The sequence below is a fragment of the Helianthus annuus genome, chromosome 13 (genome assembly GCF_002127325.2).
Source record: "Helianthus annuus cultivar XRQ/B chromosome 13, HanXRQr2.0-SUNRISE, whole genome shotgun sequence".
NCBI classification, from domain to species: domain Eukaryota; kingdom Viridiplantae; phylum Streptophyta; class Magnoliopsida; order Asterales; family Asteraceae; genus Helianthus; species Helianthus annuus.
Genome location: NC_035445.2, coordinates 79,835,876 through 79,843,432, shown reverse-complemented (window position 1 = coordinate 79,843,432; position 7,557 = coordinate 79,835,876).

The following is a 7,557-nucleotide window of genomic DNA, read 5'->3' as shown; positions in this document are numbered from 1 at the left end:
TACTGTTGATCCACCGGGAATGGTGTTCACGCAACACCCTACACCGACCCCGATGGTCAATCAATCTCCTGAAGGTGCATCAACCAGTGACTCTGCAATGTTTCCTGATCCAATCCCTGAGGATTGTACAGTCACTTCTCCTGTAGTTCACACTACGAGTGCACCTGATGAGGGGGAGTGTAGCAACACCACCACTGAAGAGGAGACTGTACCAGATTTGGCCATACCAACGAGCGTTCAACGCAATCACCCAATCGAAAATGTGATTGGTCCTGTAAATGCAGGAATTTTGACCAGGAGTCAATCAGGGACCATTAACACTTGCTTATATTCTAGTTATCTTTCTCAAATCGAACCTAAACCATTGATATAGCTTTGCAGGAACCTGGCTGGGTAGATGCTATGCACGAAGAGCTGAACCAGTTTGAAAAACTTGGAGTATGGAAGCTTGTCAAGTTGCCAGCAGGAAAGCGTAAGCTTGGAACTAGATGGGTATTTCGAAACAAGCAGGATTCTGCAGGTGTCATTGTTCGAAACAAAGCAAGACTGGTGGTTCAGGGATTTAGGCAAATCGAAGGACTGGATTATGATGAAGTATATGCTCCGGTTGCACGACTTGAAGCCATCCGGATCTTTTTGGCTTACGCATCGTACATGGGATTCACTGTTTATCAGATGGATGTCAAGACCGCGTTTCTCTATGGAGATGTGAAGGAGGAAATTTTTGTCGAGCAACCGCCAGGATTCGTGCATCCAGATCATCCTGATTATGCCTACAAGTTAGACAAGGCACTGTATGGGTTACACCAGGCTCCTCGAGCTTGGTATGCCACCCTAACAGAACATCTGTTGGCTCATGGATATACACGTGGCACTATTGACCAGACTCTGTTCATCAAGAGGGTAGGCAGTGATCAAATCTTGGTTCAAATCTACGTTGATGATATTATTTTCGGATCAACAAGCGAGGATCTATGCAAGGAATTCGAGAGAGTTATGAAGAAAAAGTTTGAAATGAGTGCTCTGGGGGAGATGATTCTGTTTTTGGGCCTTCAAGTCAAGCAGAGTTCGCAAGGAATTCTGATTCATCAAGGGAAGTATGTGGATGATGTGCTGGCAAAGTTCAAGTTCACGGATGCAAAGCCTGCTGAGACACCTATGGCTGAGAGACCATTGTTGACTGAAGATGAAGAAGGAGAGTCTGTAAATCAACGTCAATATAGGTCAATGATTGGGTCATTGATGTATCTCACAGCTAGCCGTCCGGACATCATGTTCGCTGTTTGCAATTGTGCACGCTATCAGGCTAATCCTAAAACTTCTCATCTTATTGCTGTTAAACGGATCTTTCGGTATCTAAAAGGCCGACCTCGGTTTGGTCTGTGGTATCCGAGAGATTCCAATTTTGACTTGTTTGCTTTCTCTGACAGCAATTTTGGAGGTACTGACAGTGACAGGAAATCCACTTCTGCGGGATGTCAATTTTTGGGTGATCGGCTCATTTCTTGGCAGTGCAAGAAACAACAAACGGTAGCGATATCCACAGCTGAAGCTGAGTATGTTGCTGCTTCTGCTTCTTGCTCTCAAGTGGTGTGGATGCAACATCAATTGCAGGATTATGGTTTGACATATCTTAACACTACTATTTACTGCGATAATGATGCTGCAATACAAATTGTTAGAAATCCTGTTTTTCACTCCAAAACCAAGCACATTGATATTAAAGTTCATTTCATTCGAGACTGTTTTGACAGAGGTCTGATTACGCTTGAACAAATCGACACAGATGCAAATGCTGCCGATTTGTTCACTAAACCTGTCAGCAGCTCGAAATTCAGAGTGCTTGTGGATTTTCTGAAAATGATCCGTTTTACTGATTGAGCATATTTTGTTTTGTTTTGTTTTTCGTAGGTAAATTTGTTCATAAAGTTTTCTATTCTTAGGTAGTTTTTATTTATGCACAAATTTAGGGGGAGAAAAATCGAAAAATACAAAAACATTAAAAAAAAAAAAAATCGAAAAATACAAAAACATTGAAAAAATCGAAAAATACAAAAAGAGTTTCAAAAGGAAGTATGGCTGGACTGGGAAATGAAATGAATTTTCACTTTATGGTCAAGGGCTGACTCATGTAAGACCAGTATCGAAATTGTTTGACTCTAGTATGATGTGTTGGTAGGCTCTATCCTTAAGATTGGAAACAATAGCTGTTTCTGTTCAGAACTGAACCAGTACATGACCTCAGAAAAGAAAATCACTTGGAATTAGCTCATGTCTATTTGAATGTTTGTATGCTTTTCCCGATACACACAATTTCGGTCTGATTCTGAAATCTTATCTGAAAAAGTCGTGTACCTCCTCTGCTGCATCCAGATACATGCTGACCTGGAGGTGCTAGGCAACGTCAGCTTCTGCTGCATCCAGATACATGCTGACCTAGCTGTACGTTGTCGATCTGTAGATCAATTAACACCCGAAAGAGGCCCTCAAGTGCCCAAAAGAAACCCAATAAACCTATATCAAATTGAGAAAACTCATTTGATCTGTATATTATATCATCTCATTCTAAGATCTATTCTGTTCTTTTCTCAACCTGTTCCCAGTTAAGATTTCAGAAATTTGGATTGGGCTTGTGAAATATGTGGTAGGGAAACTGCTTGCATGATAGAGTGAGCTGTGTATAATTCCGGGATTTGATTAGTATTTGTTTGGGTGCTCATTATTAAAAATATCAAAACATGATAAAAGGAGATACAGGCAGTTATATGGAAAAGATCTAGGGAGATGAGTTTAAGAGGACAAATATACTGGCAATCGTCTAGATCATTCTCTAGTAGATCAGTGTTGATAAGTGAAGTCATGCCCGAGACCCTGTGATTTGATCCCTGAGCATCTATGCAAATTTCCTGATTTTTTTTTGTAAATAATATTTTATTATTTATTTTGTTTTAGGTTTTGTTTTGCAAAATAATGCTCAATGGGTTTGATGGGTTATTATTTAAAAAATCAGTTTCTTAATTGGGTTGTTTAAATCAGTTTGCTGAAAATATTTTTTGAGCCCAAGTCCATCAGGCCCAAGCCCAATAGACTTGGCCCATGAGAAACAGTGGTCATATAAAAGGCTGATTACGAGTCATAACCTCATTATTCATTCGCAATCTTCTCTGAATTCTCTCTCAACAATTCCGGCCGCAATCAGATTCCGACTCAAATTCCGGTTGCGACTCGCAATCAAGTTAGATCATCAACAGGTAAATGTGACGTCATTCTTCAAGATTTTGCAGGATTGTTGAAGATTCCGGCGAATCTATGAAGATTCCGATGAAGATTTGATGATTCCGATGAATTTTCCGATGACATGTTGAAGTTTCCGATGAAGTTTCCAGTCGCAATCAAGAACAACAGGACTCGAAACCAATGATTACGACTCGTAACCGCGAGATTGCGACTCATGGTTGCGACTCATTTTGGCCTGTTGCGACTCATGGTTGCGACTCGCAATCTCATGGTTGCGACTCAGTTATCCTGGTTGCGACTCATGGTTTCGACTCGAAACCTTGGGTTGCGACTCATGGTTACGAGTGAACAGTAACAGTGTTTGTTTTATTTTTAATTTTTATCACTGTGCTATTGGAAATTTATATGTTGTTTGTGATGTGCAGAAAATGGACCTAAAGTTTATTGCTTCTCACAATCAAGTTGCGTATTTGGCACCTCCACCTGTAAAGCACAAGCAGTTGTACACGTCTTTGATTAAAGGCTTAAATACTTGCCGTATTGTTCATGCTCTTCGAGACAATCCGGTTGTGTATGAAAGTCTTATACGAGATTTCTGGAAGACTGCAAAGGTGGATATTATTGAAGGAAAGGGAGCAATAGCTGCTGAGATCGATGGGACGAAGATCATTGTGACGGAGCAGGTTATCAGGGATGCATTGCAGTTCAATTATCAGGAAACAGATCCAATCGAGCTTGCTGCTGGAGCAATTGAAGCTATTTTGCCACGACTAAGCTATGAAGGAAGATTTCCTCCCCTGGTTAAGAAGTTTGTTCATCCGTACTGGCGACTATTATTGCACATGTTTCTGTTGTGCATGACAGAGAACCGAGGGGGAATTGATCAGTTAAACACAACGCAGACGGCTGCATTGATTTGCGTGATTACAAATGAGCCGTTCAACTATTCACGATACGTTCTAGAAGCAATGAAAAGGAATGCTATTGGGCTACGAAAGGATAAGTTTTTGATGTATCCTAGATTTGTACAGATGATTCTAAATGCTCGTTATCCTGAATTGAAGAGATCGGGTAACACGCTGGAGTTAAAGCCCATGGGTCCTTCTTGCTTTGGTACCCTTACAACAAAGAAAGGAACAGAGAAGAAGTTTGAGGGTTTGATTGAATTAGAGAAGTTCGGTCAGTTTGCAGAGACCGAAGTCATTGTTGAGAATCCAGTCAGGGCACAAGCCGTACCTGCACGTGCCATTGTTGCTGAAGAACATGACATTCAAAGGAGTACTGAAAATGAGCCAGAGCCAGAGCGTATCACTATTAACTCTGACGATGAAGGTGTTGAGATTGCATGTGATTCTGATGATGATGACTTTGAACTTCCTCCTGAAGTCAATGCTGATGCTGTTTCTACTGTTAATCCAGTGATTTCTGCAGAGAATTTGGCTCTGTTGTTAAAGAAAGTGGCTGACACGATGGGTAATCCTCCTACAAATCTGTCAGTGTCTACTGAAGAGCCTGAAGAAAGCCCAAGGGATTCTGATGATATTCCGCTAAAAAGGAAAAGAAGGGATCCTAGACCCGGAATGTTTATCGAACAAAGCAAAGATCAATCCGTAACTGTTGCTGATGATGCTGAAGGTTTATATAAGTTTGATTTCGAAACAAATGTTGATGACACCACCACTACTACAGATAATTTCTTTGAGTCTGATGCTGGAATTCAAGGTGATGATATAGTTATGGCAAATGTTGAAGCTCAAAGTGAAGCAGTGCCTAGTGTTGAAGCTCATACTGAAGCTGGGCCTTCTGAAACTGTTAGTGCTGGACCTTCTGGTACTATTCATGAAGAACCGGGCAGTTCAAGTGGTAAACGGCCTATTGAACCACTCAGAATGCCTTTCGACAGTGATTCCAGTGATGATGATGAGTTTATAAGTATGAGAGAAATGAAGAAATGCTTGGTTGTGCTCGAACAAGATTCTATTCATAAAGATGCGAAGATCATACAACTTGAAGACACCATTGTGAAGAAAGATCAACAGATTGAGCAACTGCAGGGAGATGTTGGTCTATTGTTCAATATTGTTTATGATCTGCGAGGCAAGCTTGAAAAGAAATTTGGTCAAGAGTTTTCTGATCCCACTGATGTAGAGAACAGAAAGAAAGCTTTTGAGAAAGATAATGCTGAGAAGGCTGCTGCTATGGAAAAGTACTTTGAAAGGGTTACTGATCCAGAAGCAGAGAAAGCGAAAGCAGAGAGGTTGAAGAAGAAGAGAGAGTTTGTAATTCTGAAGAACAAAAATGCAAATCCTGATGATGAAGATGCACGTGCTACACATCATTTGATGGATGTTGGTGAAACTCTCTACGACAAGAAAGGGAATCGATCTGGTGTTGTTAGCTGGGGTTATGATCATGATCGTAACAGATGGTGGATTAAGAGGAAAGTTGGACCGGTCGAATGGTACAAGCGTTCAGGGCAATTTCAGTCATTCACTAAGGTAGATTTAACAGATTTGGTAAATAAACCTTATGTGGATGATAAGCTTAATGGACCTGGTCACATGTTCTTCGAGAGATTGAAAAGGGAAGTTGCAAAAGGTTTTCCTTCGATGCGTACAGCAGATACCACTGTTAAACCAGCGAAAGGAATCAGGGATCCATATACAAACAAGCGGATGAAGATAGTGCACTGGCCCGCTACTGACAAAGAAAAGACAATTCCTTTGGTAAGAAAGATTCCGAAAGGGGCGCTGAAGACAATGCACTTTTGGGCGTATAATGAACGTCTTAGTCAAGCCGTGATTGTTTGTGATGGAGATGAAAGCTACTGTTTGGTCGATCAGATTGATTTGTTGAATCTTGCAGTTGAAGATATTGAAGTACTGGCGAGCAACCAAATCAGAGCCACTGAAAAGTATGAAGAAATTGCTAAGGGGTGGACGTCTGCAGTAGCCTCTGTTATGCATATTCATAAGCGAGGATTTGGTGGATACAAGGATAATATGAGTGGTGGTCATCAAAGCAGCTGAAGACAGAAGAACCTGCATGCATAAACCTAGGGGGAGATTGTTGGAACCTGAAGGTTTATTCATGTAGGTTAACTATGTTTAAGGGTTGATCTTGTAATTAGTTTGTTTTTGTTTTGGGTTAAACACTTGTGGGTTGGGCTAGAATGGTAGTTGCTTGGGCCTAGGTTTCGGCCTATATGTTTTGTATTTAAACACTCTTAATCTATTGATTAAGGGTTGTTGGTTACGAGTAGAAGGCAAGGCGACACAAGCAAGGAACCGAGTTCCATCCGATCTTGTATCAGTCATCGTTACAGTTGAATGCAAGTTTCGGTTTGATTGTTCTTTTATTGTTTGTTTATTATTTGATCTTATATTGTTCTTGAATCGACTTGTATTTGAATTCCGCGCTTATACAAGTTTAGATTGATATCATTGTGATCCTCACGGGTTTTACAAAGCCTCTGTTATAATCTTTTTGTAACCTGACATTTATTCATGTATAAGCTAGTGGTTTACAAAACACCATGATGTGTATATACTGTCTGTTTGGAACATGTAGTTGCTTAACATGTGATAAGGGTGAAAACAGTTGACGGAGGCGATGGGTTTAATGGTGAGTTTAGTTAATATCGTAATGTTGTAACCCCACTTGTATACATATGATAATATGTGTTAAGCATCCTTTATAATCTTGTTGTAACCCGACTTGTATTCATGTATATGAAAGTGGTTTGCAAAACACTATGATGTGCATATACTGATTGTAACACGTGAACAAGTTAATATGGAACATACAAGTTAATATCGTAACACCGTATACCTGGGATAAAATGTGTTAACCCTCTGTTATAATCTTGGTTTAATCTAACATGGTGTCATGTATAAGCTATTGGTTTCCAAAACACCATGATGTGTATATACATACTGTAACATGTGTTAAGCGACTGAAATGTATAACGTGTGTTAAGCATCTATTATAACATGTGTAAAGACTTCCATAATGGATGAATAAACTCCAATAGTAACTTAATAACAACAGAGTAAACCTGGTATAACGTGTGTTAAGCATCTATTATAACATGTGTTAAGACTTCCAGAATGGATGTATAAACTTCAATAGTAATTGTAACAATAGAGGTACAAATACGGGCGCCTCCAACAGAAAATGTGTTAAGTCTAGACCGTTTTAACATCGTGTACTAGAGAAAACAAGAAGAGTCTCGCATTACATATTACTAGTAAACAAAAATACATAGCACTAACACGTGTTACGTTGTACATGGGTTTCATGTCACATGTAACACATGCA